The sequence below is a fragment of the Podarcis gaigeae genome, assembly GCF_964106915.1.
Source record: "Podarcis gaigeae genome assembly, chromosome: 2".
Taxonomy (NCBI): Eukaryota; Metazoa; Chordata; class Lepidosauria; order Squamata; family Lacertidae; genus Podarcis; species Podarcis gaigeae.
In genome coordinates, this window is record NC_139679.1 from 104,144,758 (window position 1) to 104,164,290 (window position 19,533).

General features: G+C 41.7%; 1 protein-coding gene across 5 annotated transcripts in view; it reads left to right on the forward strand.

The window, feature by feature from the left end:
* The window catches only part of FHIT (fragile histidine triad diadenosine triphosphatase), a 1,048,842-nt gene that overhangs the window by 423,959 nt on the left and 605,350 nt on the right, over nucleotides 1-19,533 (forward strand). The gene's annotated exons all lie outside the window — the stretch shown is intronic.

A 19,533-nucleotide genomic window follows, 5' to 3' on the forward strand; every position in this document is an offset into this window, starting at 1 on the left:
TTCTGCTGACGGCAGTTCACATGTTTTGCAAGAAAATTGTTGATTCTACGAACGACAGCAAAATTATGTGACTTTATTGCTTGTCTGTGAGGTGCATTTGGAACAGCTGCTTGGAATAACGATGGTATTGTTCAAACATCAGATGATGATTTACTTGTTCTCTCCCTACCTCCCACCCTGAAAAAGGAAAATCTCTTAAAATGTGGTGGCTGGAAGCAGTCTGTATTAAATGAATTATGTGAGTTGAAGCTAATCTCTGAAATGCAATGGATTCTTAACCAACAGAATTTCTTCCCTTAAAGCATTTTGTTATTGCAACATACGTCTTAGCGTTTAATACCTAGGCCAGCCATATTCGTTTTGTTGCTAGGGAACTTTTCTGGTTTTGTAGTTTCAAATGAAATGCTTAAGGGTACACTTGGAGTGCCATTAAGTGAGTTAGATTGCTTGGCACCCATTAATAATAATGAGAGTTATTGCAGTTGTCTGTATGCTGCCTTTTCAACTCTGAAAAATGACCTCATAACGCAACATGTTTTTTCCTTTATTTGTGCAAATTCTTTAATCAACTTTTTGCTTTTAAGGTCAGGAAAAACCCTCCACTGAGGTAATAGAAAGCTGCAAATAATGTTGAGCAGTTTATTCAAATTTGGAATGTAAAACCCCTGGTTTTTGTGTGAAAGAGTTGCAATGGCCCCTGAATGGGCTTGTAAGGGATTCAGACTGTGGGGACAGTCTCAATTGAATGCACTTTTTAAAACAAAACAAAACAAAACAAAACAAAAACCTACTATTAATCACATGATGATATGAAAATATTCCTGAGACTGTCCTGCATTCCTCTGCCCACCCCCTGCCAATCTTTTGCATGTTTAGGAACATGCTTGAACATGGCATTAGAATCAATAGAATCTGGCCTTCTTTAGGTTTTAACCGCTGTGGGTTAAACCACAGAGCCTAGGACTTGCCGATCAGAAGGTCGGCAGTTCGAATCCCTGCAACAGGGTGAGCTCCCGTTGCTCGGTCCCTGCTCCTGCCAACCTAGCAGTTCGAAAGCATGTCAAAGTGCAAGTAGATAAATAGGTACCACTCTGGCAAGAAGGTAAACGGCATTTCCGTGTGCTGCTCTGGTTCGGCAGAAGTGGCTTAGTCATGCTGGCCACATGACCCAGAAGCTGTACGCCGGCCCCCTCGGCCAATAAAGCGAGATGAGCACCGCAACCCCAGAGTCGGTCACAACTGGACCTAATGGTCAGGGTTCCTTTACCTTTACTATTGATTGATTGATTGATTGATTGATTGAATTTATATACCTGGGGTCTCAGGGTGGTTCACAGAATAATAATTTATTCTTAATATAGAAGCAATAAGGCACTTAATCCTTGACACCCTACCGTGTATGTTTGAAGAATAAACCTTTTAGCATTTATCACAGGGAGACAAAGTGCTTGGTCTCAGGGGAGGTTTGAGGAGAAACGTCTCACTGAGTCCGTATCCCGTGGTTTTAGCAGTGAGCACGTAACAGCGCCTTCATATTTGTTCTTGTCAAGAGGCAGCAGGGTAGGGCACACTATGTGTGTATTACAGTGCACACAAAGAACAAAACCACTATTTACACAATCAGTTTTCAGGGTTAACCACCCATAGCAACCTGTAAGCTCACTTCAGACTGACTTCTTTACCCATTCAAGGCATGAACTAGATGTTGAAACGAAGTGAAACAGTCTCATTGACCTCTGGTGAGATATGGGGCTCTTGACTTGCCTGTTTCATCCCAAGATAAGTGATTTTTGTAAACAATAGGAGTCTTGGGTGACTGGACTCTACAGATCCATTCTGAAACGCAGTGGTCTTTGCATTACATTAGGTAGTCAGCAAAGCAGTCTGCTGGAACAATGAGAAAATCCATGTCTCTGTGTTGCTTTCATCTCATGATGGCAATCCTCTGATAATTAACTTGCCAAACCTTGGTTTTGTTAACTCCTCACGTTTCTTATTGTTTCTTGAGACTATCCTGTGTTGTGTTGTTTTTTTTTTAAAAAAGCCAAGGTTTTTGTCAAAGTTATTACAGAAAAAAAATCTACATGACGAAAAACTTTAGGCATTAAAAAAATAATAATTCTCAGCACTTGGTCCTTAATGATTTGTTCAAATATCACTATGGTATTATTCATATTGGGACGTAGAATTATGACTCACAAGGGAAGGGATTTGCAATGAAATCAATAGAGTTATTACTGAGTTTCCTGCTGTTACAGACCCACACTGGTGTGTCATCTCTACAGCCAAGTCATAGCTGCCTTGAGCTGCCTTCTCTGAGGAATTAAAGCTGGAAGGCATATATAATAATAATAATAATAATAATAATAATAATAATAATAATAAGTCATACGACATGTGGAAGAAAGTGACAGAGGAGGTCAGTGGTCCATGTAGTTTGATTTTCCAAATACAGTTTGCATTCCAGAATAGCAAATCAGGCATCTACCATATTTCTGGTTGGAGAGTCTACAGTGGTACCTTGGTTCTCAAACGCCTTGGTACACAAACAACTTGGAACCCAAACACTGCAAAACTGGAAGTAAGTGTTCCAGTTTGCGAACTTTTTTTGGAAGCCGAAAGTGCTCCGTTTTGAGTGCCACACTTTCGTTTTGAGTGTTACGCTTCTTATTTGAGTGTTACGCCGAGGTCTGTCTGTTTTTGCAATTTATTTTGCGTTTTTGTTTTTTCTTTTTCTTTTGTTTTTGTGACTGTGTGGAAGAACCCAGTTCAGCTACTGATTGATTGATTGTGTGACTGCAGTACATTGTTTATTGATTTCATTTTATGGATCAATGGTCTTGTTAGAGAGTAAAATTCATGTTAAATTGCTGTTTTAGGGGTTGTTTTTAAAAGTCTGAAACAGATTAATCCATTTTGCATTACTTTCTATGAGAAAGTATGCCTTGGTTTTGGAACGCTTTAGTTTTGGAATGGACTTCCGGAACGGATTAAGTTTGAGAACCACTGTACTAAGGGAAGATTGCAACAAATTCAGCCCCTCCCTCAGTTTGCTCATCTTTAGTTCTCTAAGGTACTTTACAAAGAAGTGGTGCAATTACAAGCTGTTGAAAAAACCGGCATCACCATTTATATTGGACTCCTTGAATGTTCAAGGCATTTCATATACATTATCATCCAATCCTTACAACAACTTTGCCTTATTCTCATAATTTTGTACAGGGGTAGGCTGAGTGAGAAAAGCTTGCTATAGTCACCGAGTTAGTTATAAATATTATTGGTATTTTTACTTATTCATCATGTTATATCCAAGTCTCAAGGTGGTGTAACAATAAAAGCAGACAGTGCAATTCAATAGGGGACACACACACACACACACACACACACACACACACACACGTTGACTTGATCACATAATAATCATGCCTCCGCTAACAGCCTAAGCATGATCACTATTAAAATTAACCAGCAAAAGAATACTCCCTCCCACTTGCAACACTGATGGACCGTTAGCAAACAAATGGATGAGAAAAAGAGAAGAGTCTGTACCTCGGGCTGAAACTGTGTTAATGTGGGTTCCAGGTGAGTCTCTTTGGAGAGAGCATTTCTTAATTTTTTTTGGAAGGGGACCTGCCACCTGCACATTTGTTCTGTGGCTTGCAACTGAAGCGAAATACAAGTACACATTCTTCCATTTTTAGTATTTTGTACCGGCTTTCCAGACAGTTGTTGAAATACTGGCTGTATTCAGAGAACAACCCTTCATTCCATTTTCCTGATGTTTTGTTACCTGGAAATTTTTGTACAGTGATCCATGCAATGGTCACCTCCAGGCTTGATTACTCGCTCTACGCGGGGCTGCCCTTGAAGCTGACCCAGAAACTCCAGTGGGTGCAGAATGCTGCGGCAAGGCTCCTTACAGGGTCCTTGCCACGGGATCACATTCATCCAGTGCTTTACCAAGTGCACTGGCTTCCGGTGGACTACGGGGTCAGGTTTAAGGTGCTGGTTTTGACCTTCAAAGCCCTATGCGGCCAGGACCCACGTACCTATGGGACCGCCTCTCCTGGTATGCCCCGCGGAGGACCACAACACCTTTGTGGTCCCAACTCACAAGGTGATTAGACTGGTCTCAACCAGGGCCAGGGCCTTTTCAGTACTGGCCCCGACTTGGTGGAATGCTCTGTCACAAGAGACCAGGGCCCTGTGGGATTTGACATCTTTCCGCAGGGCCTGCAAGACAGAGCTGTTCCGCCTGGCCTTTGGTTTGGACTCAGTCTGACCTTTATGTTTCCCTCCCCTTATGGTATTGATCTGTGGACTACTACTACTACAATGAGGCTGCATTTTAAATTGTATTTTAACCCATATTTTAACCCGTATTTTAATTAACTGGGTTTTTTCCCTTTTCCTTTATTGTATTTTTATTGGTGTTAGCTGTCCTGAGCCCGGTTCTGGCTGGGGAGGGCAGGATATAAATAAAAAGTTGTTGTTGTTGTTTTTGTTGTTGTTGTTGTTATTATTATTATTATTATTATTATTATTATTATTATTATTATTAATGTGGTATTTCATATGACATAAAAGCCACTTTTGGATCCCCGCATCTGAAGGCAGCTATTATCAGTTCTTATCGTTGGAAGGATTAGTTACAGGGTTGAGAAGCTGGTGGTCTCCCAGATGTGTTCTTGGACTCCAGATCCCATCAGCTCCAACCAGCACTGCCAATGGTTTGGGGTGAAGGGAATTGTAGCAGTACAACATCTGGACAGTCACAAGTTCCCTGTCCCCTGATTCACTGGCTCAGAGTCAAACAATTTTCTATATTCTGTTTGAATTAAAATGTGTTGTATTCCTGGTGCCAAATTATATCAGTTCATGAGCACAACTCCATCAGGAAACATGAGTTGTGACTCAGCAGTGAGGCACCAAATTAATGCCAACTGGCAGCAAGCTTGTCTCTGTCCAGGTAACTCCATGTATATTAACCAGAAAACATATATACAGAAAACAGAAGCCCTGTCGCTGTGTAGTAGAAATCGATGTGGATTAGAATTCTAATATGCCTCAGGATTCAGGTGAACTTATAAAAGGAACTTTCTTCCATTCAATCCGTATACTTATAAGTTGTTTTCCTTCGTGCTCTGTGGGAAAATGAGTTTTCACTATATTTTTCCCTTTACAGATGCTCCCTATTTTCATGCCAATTGGGCTTTCTCAAATGGCTCCAAAGATTCTGTAGCTAGTTATTTATGTACTTAAATTCCTAACAAGGTATTTTCAGACTTTGGAGTGATTTGTGGAAACATTCCCTTAAAACTGCAATTTGTGTTTATGTGAGTGTGTGAATATGTGTGAGAAAGAGAGCGAGAAAACACTCTCGCTTGGAACTTAGGTTCCAATGAATTATAGCAGTCATTGCTTCAAAATGTATCCTGGCTCCCACTCTGATACGGTACTCAGACTTTTTCCTCAGTGTATTTCCATACTAGAAAGGGGTTGACCATGTTGGATTTCAGCCTGCCACACAGCTGTTAAAGGTACAAAAAACTTGCTTTCCCACAGAATCTAGGGCCCCTGGCATCAATACTGCTTTACCTGCCTCTCAGTGGCCTTGGGCTCAAGTGTGACTGAAAATCATGCCCTCCGATTCCGTTATGACACCCAACTGAGGAATTGCTGAGGTCTGTTTGGCAACACTTTGATGTTGCTGGTCTGCCTTTTTTATAAAAGCTTCTGGCACTGGTTAGTTTAGTCATGAAACTGGCTCTCGTTTCTGCTGGTTCTTCTTTTTTATTGGTTGGTTTAATATTAGTTATGTTGTGTTTTAGTTTTTGTTGTTACATTTTTACAATTATGGGTTTTATACTGATTTTTGGTGCTGCTCTGATATCAGCAAATGTAGCTTATACATTTTAAATGGAAGACAAGTGGTTTGCCCTTCAATCCTAGGAGCATGTAATTGCAATACGTGGTTACTCAGTTGTGGGTAACCACTTGGGAGGACTAAAGTGCTCAAGTCATGACTGATACCCATTTATTTGCTTTCTTGCCTTGAAGAAACAGAAAGCCCCTGGAATCTGCAGCTTGGTCTGGACTGCAAACTCCAGTGACAAAACTACAGGATAGAATCATGGAATCTTAGAGTTGGAAGGGATTCCAAGGGTCATCTAGCCAACCCCCTGCAATGCAGGAATCTCAGCTAAAGCTTCCATGACAGATGACCATCCAACCTCTGCTTAAAAACCTCCAAGGAAGGAGAGTCCACCACCTCTCTGTTGGGAGATTCCATTCCACCTTTTGTTGCAGACGTGGGATTGTTGCGTGTTACATGTCTGTTTACTTTCCAGCACAGATTGCTGGGTCCCGTGAGCAGAACTTCTGCTCTGTGTATTGCTTTTGTTTTGAGTCTCCGAGAAGATGGCAAGGAGACACGACATGTCTCTTTGTTTTGATTTATGTAAAATAAATCCGTAGTTTTAGTATGTATCTACAGCCTCAAGCCTCTTCTGTTGTGCAGTTTACTCTGCTAAGTAAAGTGTGCTCAAGTTAGCAGGCTTGAGTCGCTGATTTACGTCGGAGCCAGAGGTCTATGTATCTCTGCAGTGGCAAGGCTGAGAGGGAGATGATCCATCTGGGGCCAAGCCCCCTGGCCTATCGACCCCCAGATGCCGACACTCTCGTGGGAGTCTGTTCCACTGCTGAACAGCTCTTACTGTCAGAAAGTTTTTCCTGATGTTTAGTCGGAATCGCCTTTCTTGTAACTTGAAGCCATTGGTTCGAGTCCTACCCTCCAGAGCAGGAGAAAACAAGCTTGCTCCCTCTTAAGCCCTTAAGATATTTGAATATGATGTTTCTTCCCACAGTGAGCAAAAAGCACTATGTATGTGCCCATGAACATGTGATTATTTATCACTATGGCACATATTTCATTGCTCTCTCTCTTTTAAAATAGACGTTTTAATTTATATATTAAAAAAAAATAAAGTCACAAAAGCATTTTCCAATGTTCAGTCATTTCACTTTTGGTCTCTCCCCCCCCCCATCCCTCCATGGTCTCCCTAATTTTCCAAACTGTTCTGCATATTATAGATGTTACTTTTATCTTTCTGACCCTGTTTTCAGATGTAAATTTGACTGCTGTTCTTATTCTAAAGCTACTTGCATTTTAACATGTTTACAACAAGTTTTTAAATTCTGTGGCACATATTTCAAGGCAGGCACCTAATGAATGAGATTATCCTTGTCAGGAATAGTCGCAAAATGTCATATCCACCTGGTCTCAAAACAATAGCAAACATTGTAGACGTTATTATGATGGCTAAGAATTGTATATTGTGAAAAGGGTGGGCTTGTTTTTTCTCAGGGCTTATGTTGCTCTTTAACTTTTTTCATGGAGGTGTTCATCTGACCTGTCAGTAGAAACACCATTACAGCCAACAAGTAATACTGTTTTATAGGAGGACACCAATTCCCTGTATACCTGTGAAAGAACAGGCAGAGTCACAACTGTGGCTTTTGCTTGACATATTTTTACCCAGAGAGGTGAACTATTGAACTCCACGAATACTTCTGTTGTCAAATCCGCAGATCTCTGAATTTTTAGATAATAGCGCCCTTCGTGACTTGCTAATTACCCTTTATGACAGCCTGCTTCCTCCCTTTTCAAAAAAGAGAGGCTTTCAGGAATTAATTTTAATTGAGGAATACAATGAAAATTCACAAAACACAGTGGTAACCCTTTTGAAACAGTGCTTGAATACATTTTGAAAAACTGCATAATGCCACCTTGCCACTTGCAGTGCCTCAGAATAGTGAGGCAACATAGGCGACTGCATAATGGGAACCTTTTGACCTTTTCCAGTTAAAAGTATTTGAACTTCTGTGGTGTGATATTGGATCATTTCTAACTGAGGTTGAAGTTGTGGACAAAGTGCCTGAAGAATGACCACCTGCCTCCTTGACACTTGTCCATCTTGGCTTCTGAGCTATAGGAGGTTGACTAGATGGGTCCCAGGAGTAATTAATGCTTCACTGGAGAGGGAGAAGGTACGATCTGTGCCTCCTCTCTAAGAAGACCTATCTGAACCCAAAAGTGTTAAACAATTATTGCTCGATAGCAAATATCCTAGTGATGTATGGAAGTGAAAGCTGGACCATAAAGAAGGCCGATCGCCGAAGAATTGATGCTTTTGAATTATGGTGCTGGAGGAGACTATTGAGAGTCCCATGGACTGCAAAAAGATCAAACCTCTCCATTCTGAAGGAAATCAGCCCTGAGTGCTCACTGGAAGGACAGATACTGAAGCTGAGACTCCAATACTTTGGCCACCTCATGAGAAGAGAAGACTCCCTGGAAAAGACCCTGATGTTGGGAAAGAGGACAAAGAGAAGGGGACGACAGAGGACGAGATGGTTGGACAGTGTTCTCGAAGCTACCAGCATGAGTTTGACCAAACTGCGGGAGGCAGTGGAAGACAGAAGTGCCTGGCGTGCTCTGGTCCATGGGGTCACGAAGAGTTGGACATGACTAAACAACTAAACAACAACAGCAAATATCCACTTTCTGGCCAAGGTGCTTGAGAAGATGGTGGCAGTCCAACTTGGAAGAAGCTGATTACTCAGATCCATGCAGAAGATGCAGTGAGTTGCAAAGTTCAGAGAACTGATTCGTGGACAATAGCTGTATTCTGGTTGTACGTTGTTTCAGGCGGTGCAAATTCAGTAAGTTCAGCTTTAAACATAAACTGAAGCTAATTTCTCCCCTATTTCTACAATAGAACAGTGTCGAGGTGAACAGAGAAATGAATATTTTCTCTCATTCTCCCTCACACACTACAAGATCTTGGGATCATCCAAAAATGTTGATTGGTATTATGTTAACTTTTGACAAAAGAGACTATTTATGCATGCAGTGAAACGATCAATTCATTGCCTCAGAATGTTGAATTATGGAATTACAATTCCCAATTCGGTGGTTTCCCAGGAGTTGTGATATCCTTTCCCTTAGAACTAACTGAATTCATTGCCTTAACAATATGTCCAGGCTCCCCTTCACAGATGCAGAGCTCTCAGTCTCACTGGCTGCGCACATGACCAATATGGTACACAAATGTGCCTCTTTTGGATAAGTGACTTTTAGGAAATGTCTCACTTTGTTCTAGAACTGACTCACCATTTTACAGGGATTTACACTAGACAAATCCTTTCTTCAGATGTTACTGTGAAATTGTTGGCATTTTAATTGCATCATTGATTTCAAGGGGATGTGTATAAACATTCCTAGCTCTTCTTAACAAATGCATGTCAAGAAGAGTAACTTTCTGGTTTTATTCATTTCTTCTGTCTGCTATTTCTGTCTCTCCTTTTTGACATGCTCTCCTTGGCATTTAGCGCCCTTCATTTCTTGCCCTAATGCTGGTAATGCCTTGGTGTGAGGAAGGTGGTTTGAGTGCAGGCGTTCAGTGCAATCGTGGAGGGTGTGATTTCTTTGGCCTGCTCTTTTAGTCAATATGTTGCTTTTGATGGCCGCTTAACGACTGCATGATAGCTTCTTCGCTCTTTCCCCCTCCCTCTCTCCCTCCCTCTCTGTTCTCCCCAAGGGAATGAGCTTTGATGCTTTGCGAGATTCTCAGCCTAATGCAAAGCAAAATGGTCAGATTACTTGCCACTGCTGCCTGCTCCTAAATATTTACTCAGATGAGTTGGCATCTGCCTAATGTATTTGAATATCCATAGTCAATGAAGTTGTGCTCTTTGCATCTTCAGGGAGGATGCTTTGTGCCTCTGTTTTCCGATACTTCCCGTTAGCACAGCGGGAAGCTGGATGAATGGTTTGTATGGAAATGTTTTTTAAATTGCCTGAATTCAGATTTAATGCAGGTCAGAATATTACTAGCAAGTGGCAACATGGATTCCCACCCTTTCTGTTGCTTCTCATGCAAATGCTCCCCTTCTCTTTAGAGAGCCTGTAATACAGTAAATCATTTTTATTTTTATTTTTTTGCAAAAAAGCGCTTGCAGTGCCATGTTCAGCAATGCTTTGGCTATGCTTGCTTTGCATGCTTGAGTTCAAGTCATGCTCAGAAGCATAACTGCCAAAGTATGTAGGGGCAGGGAACCACACATGAAAACGGGTACCACATATGGACTTCTCAGTATCTCTTGCTACTGGACCAGGAACTGTAAGAACTTCCTTGCTCAGTGTGATTCGCCCTGGATGTAACTCAACTCCCAACTCCTACCAACCACGGTGGCCAAGGATGATGGGCATTGTGGTCCAGCAACATTTGGAGAGCACTTTCTTGGCTTCCAACAACTTTTCATTTTGCCTCTCCTTGTACTTTCCCACTCCAGCTGGTTACTAGAACTCGTAACTTAGAAACGATGGCAGGGGGACAGTAAACAACGGGGTTGGAGAAACAGTTTAATATCCAGCGATTTCAGACCTCTCAGGTCCTTCATCAGGAAATTAGTGACAACACAATGAAAGAGGAAACAGCATAAACAGAGGTCCGGAATGTGTTGAATATTACACTTTTTCTCCTACTTCTTTTGCTTCCTGCTTTCCCCACTCCCGCCAATTTTTCCTGGGGTTTCCCATTTTTGCTGCAACTAGGAAATGATACTTGAGGTGCTGATTTTCTCCTTTCCCCTAAAATCTTCTGGAACTTAAGCTTAATTTTCTATTGATAGATATATCAATAGAAACTTAAGCTTAAGTTACTGAAGATTTTAGGGAAAAGGATAGATGATAGAGATAGATAGATAGATGATAGATAGATAGATAGATGATAGATAGATAGATGATAGATGATATCTATCTATCAATCATCTATCTATCTATCATCTATCTATATCTATCTATCTCTATCATCTATCATCATCTATCTATCTATCTATCTATCTATCTATCTATCTATCTATCTATCTATCATCTATCTATCATCCATCTATCCATCTATCTATCATCTATCATCTATCATCTATCTATCATCATATATATATATATATATATATATATATATATATATGGAAGAGAGCTATGTACACAATCTTGCCCTCATTGTAAAGGCAGCATACAAATGTAATAGCATTAATACACAGCAATCTCCTGATTTCTACCACATAGATGAAATGTCTCCTGACTTCACCAATCTAGTGTAGTGACAGTCATGGGAGGACTATCTAGCATTCCATCACATTTGCAGATGTGGAACAGACATTCAAGTGTCATCAGAACATTACATGCGAAGTAGCCCTGAACGATTGGAATGCCAACAATCTTCGTAGGGCTCTTTAGCCCTGGCAAAAAGTGATTATCTTTACTTAAGATAAAGACATGCTAACATAGGCCTTGAAATCTAAACGATATGTACTACTTTCATTTGGAATTATAATTAAGGTGTATAATGTCATTTAACTGTTTAATGAACTCTGGATAATGCAAGGGAATACAAATATTTGACCTTCCTGACAGTGACTGATGGATTGAAGCTGTGTAGCATGGTATCATTAGAATGTCAAATAACATCATTATTCATGATTATCAGGAATTATTCAGGTGAAATGGCAAACCTAATGGAAAGCTATTATTTGTGTGTGGGCTGCAGTTTGACTTTCTCTGTCAATGCCAGTCCCTAGATGATGCAGACCATGAGGCGTACATATTTATTGTGCTGCAAAGAACAATTACCACCGCATGCTAAACAAACGGCGACAATAAAACAAAAGCATTGCGGCAGGTCTCTAACTTGGAATCACACAAGTTTCCTGCAGGAATTTTTTTTCTTAAAATATATTTTTATAAATTGTCCAAGACTCCAGAACTAACCTAAGCTTGCTTTCGTTTATGTTGATTTTTAATATATAGCTTCTTTGGAAAAGAATGTAGCAGTCATATATACAGGCAGTGGCCATTTTGTGAGCTTCCAATTGATGTGCGACCACCATCACACAGGGGACCTAATGGGGTGGGGCAGGCTTATGCGTGCTCTGCCAATGAGTGCGGGGACCAGGAACAGACCCCCCCCCCACAAAATGGTCACTGCCTGTAGATTTTCTTAGCCTGGAGAATATTTCCATCCCTCAATCCCCCCAAAAGAAAAATATTTTAGAAGTTGATGTACTGAAGGTCTTCCTTAAGAGTGTGTGTCTCTGATTTTTCAGTCATGGGAGGAATGTAAAAACATTTGAGTATATCTGTAAAAAGGGTTTTGACATTCAGTAATATACAGTGGTACCTCGGGTTACATATAATATAATAATAATAATTTATTATTTATACCCCGCCCATCTGGCTGGGTTTCCCCAGCCACTCTGGGCGGCTTCCAAAAGAATATTAAAATACTGTGATACATCAAACATTAAAAGCTTCCCTAAACAGGGCTGCCTTCAGATGTCTTCTAAAAGTCTGGTAGTTGTTGTTTTCTTTGACATCTGGTGGGAGGGCATTCCACAGGGAGGGTGCCACTACCAAGAAGGCCCTCTGCCTGGTTCCCTGTAACTTGGCTTCTCGCAGTGAGGGAACCGCCAGAAGGCCCTCGGTGCTGGACCTCAGTGTCCAGGTAGAACGATGGGGGGTGGAGACGTACATATGCTTCGGGTTACATATGCTTCAGGTTACAGACTCCGCTAACCCAGAAATATTACCTCAGGTTAAGAACTTTGCTTTAGGATGAGAACAGAAATCGTGCTCCGGCGGCCCGGCGACAGCAGGAGGCCCCATTAGCTAAAGTGGTGCTTCAGGTTAAGAACAGTTTCAGGTTAAGTACAGACCTCTGGAACGAATTAAGTACTTAACCTGAGGTACCACTGTATATTTTTCTGGGCCTGGGACAGGCAGTTCTCTGCGGCAGCCTCTAATTTGTGGAACTCCTTCTACATGGAGGTGTATACTGGCTTCTTCACTTTTAACAAATGCTGAAAGCACCCCTCTTTACGTTGACCTTTGACATGCAAGATGTGTGTTTTCAGAACTCCCTGTTCTTGTGAATGTAATATGTTTTAACTTCTTCATTTGAAATCTTAAACTGCTGCAACCCTCACTGAGAGCTACCCTCCCATGATCCCTGGTCTGTTTTGAAAAAGATGAAAAGAAAGGTAGAGCTGTAGTACGAAGGTGGAGTGGCTTTTGTTTAGTACCTGACCTTTAAAGATAAGAACTTGGAAACTTCTGTTGCAAGGATGGTAGTAAGGTGGTCCTTGCAGTACCAGGAAAAGTGAGCAGCGTACCTCATCTATGAACACTGAGCACTGACAGATATTCTTTCTCCAATTAGATGGATGTTGTCTGCCTCTTTCCGTCTAGGTTGCTCATCTTCATTCATAGAACCCTTTTAATGGACTTCCCTCTTCAATGAAATTCCCTCAGTTCCTCAGTGGGTTTGACACATCTGCATTTGGAGAAATACAAAGGATTACATTATGCACCATCTGTGGAATACCCTAATCCGGATAGATTGTCTGTTTGATGGCCATAGCGGTGGTCCATCGCAATTATCAGAAATGTACATCATGAACTCTTGCCACAATCTCTGAGGTTAAACTGTTATTGTTATTCAGATGCTTGTATGACCTGTACAGGACGTAGACTGTATAGAAAAGTCTTTGCTGCCATTTTGTGGGAACATGGCAACACAATTTACAGTTCTAGATTGTGCTCCGCAGGTTCAAAACTGGTATACTATTCATTCTTGGAATGAAGCATGTTGTAGGAAATGTAAAAAATGATCTTCACACATTCACTAGTAGTTACACTAGAGCTACATTTGAAAGTTAGTTTGTTTGATTTTATTTCATCATAAGATCTCAGGGTCTCACAAGTTCTTCAGTATTTTGGTTGAAGAGGAACCTCATAATTTCCTTCAGATTTCACTTTAGGTCCCGTGACCTACAGATGCCCAGAAGTCCATTTTAAGTAAGTAAAATGAGTAAGTTTCATTTTAGCTCCTCAAGTTTCCACTGAAATTTCTTAGATGTGTTGCCCAAACTTTCAGTTTGAACATTTCACTTTAGATGAAACTCACATGCCAACCCTCATAAAAATAAAAAATGAGGTGAGGTGTTTTTAATGCGCAGGTGTCTTTCTACAAACCACAGGGCTGGTCATTGTGTTTGCTGGTGTTATTTATTTTTTCAGGTAACCACATATTATCTCATACTATTATTATTTTAAAAAAATTGTGAATCACTTTTTCTGGCCCAAGCCAACTCAAGTGACTTACAACCAAATATCTTCCTAGCAACCTTTTATTTTTTTAAAGTCAGCTATCAAAACACCTTGAGAGGTATCTTCAATATATTTGTCTCTAAGTATCACTACAGTTTTAAAGGACACATTATTTAAAATGCAGTCGCACCCAGTTCAGAGTAACAGGAACATTGTTTGTCAGGAGAAACTAGAGTTTTTGAGAAATCAGCAGCATTAATACAAATGCCCTCCTCTGGTAATTTGATTTTGCTGATTCCATTTTCAGGTTTCTTCGTTGCCTTCTTTGAGTAGCTTGTGCATATGTTATCTTGCCTGATGAGATGGAGAAAATCGAGGTGGATTGAACCAGCTTAAAATGAATTTTAATGAATGATGATTGCTCTTATTCATAACATATCTTTGGAGCAGAAATAGGTTTTTGAGACATTATGGCTGCAAGAGCAGTTCTGAAGACTCTGGGGGTCCAGAGATTTATTTTCAGTTCAAACTGAGTGGTAATACAGAAATGCATGCACGCTATTTAGCTCTATGCTTTCATCCTTTGTGATACACGAGATAACTTAATTATTCCATGTGGGGCTTGTCTATACATTTTCCTGTGGACACAGCTCAAGTGGAAACTGACATGCCTAAGCAACCTGCACATTGTCCCCAGATGCCTTCCCCAATTCATTTCCCCTCACTTCCTTTCCTTAACTTCCCAGCCCTCATTTGCTTCTTGTCAGTAATATGTTTAGCTCCTAACAAATACATGGGCTGCTTGATACAGAAAGGAATCTGCCTTATACTGAGTCAGAATGCTGGTCCATCTAAATAGCTCAGTTTCATCTGCACTCAGGGCCGTCTTTACCTGGGGGTGCAAGAGTGCTGAATTCTGAGGGGCGCCAGGCACCCGCCAATAAAGCCGCCTAAGCTCTTAACTATCTTGTTGTTGTTGTTTAGTCATTTAGTCGTGTCCGACTCTTCGTGACCCCATGGACCAGAGCACACCAGGCACTCCTGTCTTCCACTGCCTCCCACAGTTTGGTCAAACACATGCTGGTAGCTTTGAGAACACTGTCCAACCATCTCATCCTCTGTCATTCCCTTCTCCTTGTGCCCTCCATCTTTCCCAACATCAGGGTCTTCTCCAGGGAGTCTTCTCTTCTCATGAGGTGACCAAAGTATTGGAGCCTCAGCTTCAGGATCTGTCCTTCCAGTGAGCACTCAGGACTGATTTCCTTAAGCTGATTTCCTTAACTATCTACCTGTTATGAAATACTAAATAATTTTGATCCAGCTAGAAAAGCAAAATACATATATACTTAGGTTTTACCGAAATGTATACCTACTGTTTCACTAAAGGACTTTTGACTTTATGCACTCATTTACCAAAGACCGTCAGCAGCGGCACTTGTCATTCACGACCACAGCGCTTGTCAGCCAGATGGGTGGGATATAAATATGTTGTTGTTGTTGTTGTTGTTGTTGTTGTTGTTGTTGTTGTTGTTGTTGTTGTTGCCATTCTCAACAGCGCTGTGCACGCAAAATTAACTCTTACATCAAAATATTACATTACGTATTGTATTGAGTGGCACCAATGACACCTGAGGGGATGGCTAAACTTAATTTGGGGGCGCTGGGTGGATCTTTGCACCCCGGCACATATGCTAAAGACAGCCCTGTCCGCACTGTCTGGCAGCCGCTCTGCAAGGTTTCAGGCAGGGGTCTGTCCCAGCCCTACTTGGAGCTGCTGGGGGTTGAATCTGGAACCCTTCTGCATTCAATGCTCTACCCAAAAGGTTAGTCTAGTGGTAGGAGCGATGTTCTAGGTTTTTATCATATAGGTGTGTTAAGGAATTTGGTCAAACCTGGAATTCACTCTCACAGAAAGTGGGCGTATATATGGGGCAGTAGAACCCCTCTGCTTGGGCAGGTCCGCTCATGACTATTCCTTGCAGCTGCTTTCCCCTTTGCTGGCTATTTCTGGGCCAACATTCCTGTGTCAGAATAAGTCTGTGGATGCCTGGAGATCTCTGTATAGACTCTCATTTGGCCTGTATGACGTTTGCTTGCCCCATTGTTGTAAAAATGGGGAAGCAGCCTCGGTTGCATAGAGTGCAGCCTGTGCTGTCGCTTTATTGCAAAGGAAGCTGTGTATAGATCTTCCACCACTGGATTTAAAGTAATCTATGTGCTAGTTGAAAGTGTTTTCCAATAAAGCCTTGAGGAAGTGGGTGGAACTTGGATCAGAGAGCCTTACACCATAAGCACTGAGGTTTAATGTCTATAGAATTCCTCTAATACACCCACATCCTTGTCAATTATTATTATTATTATTATTATTATTATTATTATTATTATTATTATTATTTATTATTACCCAACCCATTTGACTGGGTTGCCCTCCTGCTAGTAAGGGAAAACATCATTCGGTCTTAAAGTTTTAATTACATATCCCCAGTTCTTGGAATAAGAGGTACATGATCCCAGCTCAAGCTCAACAGAACATGGCATTTCAGCATGGTGGGATTGTGCAATTCATTCCAGAAGTGTGCAAAAAAAGAGAGGAATAATCCTACAGCAGCCCCATCTTTCCAGAAATGCTTGGAGGGGAGAAGCATGCCTGCAAACATACCGTACTTTTCCGTCTATAAGGCGCCCCCATGGATAAGATGCCCCCTAATTTTTGGGACTCGATGTTAAGAAAATGGAGGAGAGATTGTCCAGAATGGGAGGAATGCTGGAAAAAAGCTCACCCAAATTCCAAACGCGATTGAACGCAACACAGAAGCCTCCTATCGTATTTCCAATCAAAACCAGCAGCCGCCAATCACACGCCAAATTGCCGCAGCACAGCCCAATCACCAGCAGCCATTGTTGCAGCAGTGACCAATTGCCAGCGGACATTCTCACAGCAGTGCCCAATCGCAAGCAGACATTGTCGCAGCAGCGCCCAATCGCAAGCAGACATTGCCGCAGCAACACCCAATCACAAGCGGACATTGTCGCAGCAGCCTATCACCCGCATAACACCATTGGCAACCTACTACTCCAGACAGAAATCATTTCCACAGTCTCCCCTCTGCACTACCCATGTATAAGACTACCCCAATTTTTAAGCGTTGTTTTAAGGTAAAAAAAAATATCGTCTTATAGACGAAAAAGTACAGTACTCAGCCAGTCATGGATGGTTGTGACTGACACAATGTGGAAACCTGGAAGCTTGCTTCTCCCACTTGCAATGTGTGAAGGAGCCATACAAAGCACAAAGCCTTCGGGGAATACAGTGTCTAAGAGTATGGTTGTGCAGCCAGTATCCCTAGTGGCATAGCGTGGGGGTGCAGGGGGGGGGCGGCCGCACCGGGCGCAACATCTGGGGGTTAGGGGGCGCAAATCCACAGGTTAGGGGGCGCAAATCCATGGGTTAGGGGGTGCAAATTACTTGTCTTGCCCCGGGTGCTGACAACCCACGCTACGCCACTGATCCCATATGCCTTTATGGCCTCTGAAAGCATGTGAGAGTGCAAGGTTTGCTTGCAGCATGGCCGGGACTGGATGGTGTAGAGTAGCTGATTGACTGAAGATGTGCATCTGTGTGATGTCAGATGTGGCTTCAGGTCTGCATGTACTATTTCACTATCGAAGCACTGGGTTCACGCTCTCAGCGTTTCCATGCAGTCCTGGCCTGGTCTTGAACTCGCCAGCAGCCGCGAACTAACACTAGCTTGTCGTTTCAAAAGATGCCTTCAAAATTTTCTAGATGCAGCACATCACAATATCCATTTTGAGATAATTGGGGAGGGGGAACATTTCTTTCCAAGTAGCCTGCAACATGCATTAAAAAAGTTCAATCTCTCTCAGAACATAAGTATATGCCATAGACGTTCTTTGAAGGATAATAGCTTTATCTTTGGGCTTGAAACAAAAGGACTTCACAGTGAAGAAACAGTCATCAAGAAGTCTTGGGACAACCGCAGCGCTGTCAATACTTCTGCAAACAGAATACGCACACACATGTGCACACCCTTAAAACACACACACACAACAGCAACAAACCAATCCCGAACATTTGGGCAAATGGCAGGATCTGACGTTCTGCTGTTGCTCTAGTAGAGGCTCAGGAAATCAATAAATGGGGGCGGGGAAATATAGGCGAAATTTATCATTCTCTCAAATATCTCTGTGCCAATGTAAAATGCCTTCTTATCGCAAATGAGCTGATGGTTATAAAATGAAATGCCTTTAAAGACGTGACTAAAGATGATTAAAATATCACACAGAACTAAGGCACTCCAACTGTAGTTATCCATTAAATTGACCATTAATAACTTGCGATAAAGAGGAATAGAACTGTGTTCATAAATTTTGTATGCAGATTTTATTAAGCTGGCACATTATATGAATTGATTCCATGACATCTTTGGGTTGTGGCTATATAGATAAAATGGTCTCTTGTATGAGTCTTTGTATAATCTAAGAATTCTCTCCCCCCCCCCCCACATTTTTTTGACCACTCTGCAATCAGGAAATATAATTATGGACTTGTATTTGTGATGCTGTACTGTTGTGTCAGCATTTCTGTTACAAGTTCTTGTTTTCTAAGGTTTATAAATCAGATTGTTTTTTTTAAAAAAGTGCTCAGCCTTGGTCTAGCTTTTGAATGCTTCTTAACCTGATAATGAAGCATTTCCCCTTTCTATATTTCCTGCAGGGAGGGCTGTCATGGTGGGAAGTGAATCAAGGCATTGCATGTGCTTCTGAACCATGGCTTTGTCGACTGTATGTATGCTTTGGGGAAGGGCTGTAACTCAATGGTTCTGCCCGGACACTGAGGTCCAGCTCCAAGGGCCTTCTGACAGTTCCCTCACTGTGAGAAGTGAGGTTACAGGGAACCAGGCAGAGGGCCTTCTCGGTTGTGGTGCCCGCCCTGTGGAACGCCCTCTCATAAGATGTCAAGGAAATAAACAACTATCTGACTTTTAGAATTCATCTGAAGACAGCCCTGTTTGGGGAAGTTTTTAATGTTTTTTTTTTATTGTGTTTTTAATATCCTGTTGGAAGCTTTCCAGAGTGGCTGGGGAGGCCCGGCCAGATAGGCAGGGTATATGCAATTTTTTGTTGTTGTTATCGTTATCTGATTTGCATGCAAAAGGTCCCAGGTTCACTCCCAGCCATCTCCAGGTAGGGTTAGGAAAGTCTGGAGAACCACTGAAGGTCATTGCAGTCACTACTGAGCTAGGTAGACCAATGGTCTGATTCTGTATAAGGCTTCAGTATACAATCAAATTTGTAAATCTGTATACTACAGAGTCTATAGACTCTCTTTAAAGCAACAAGAA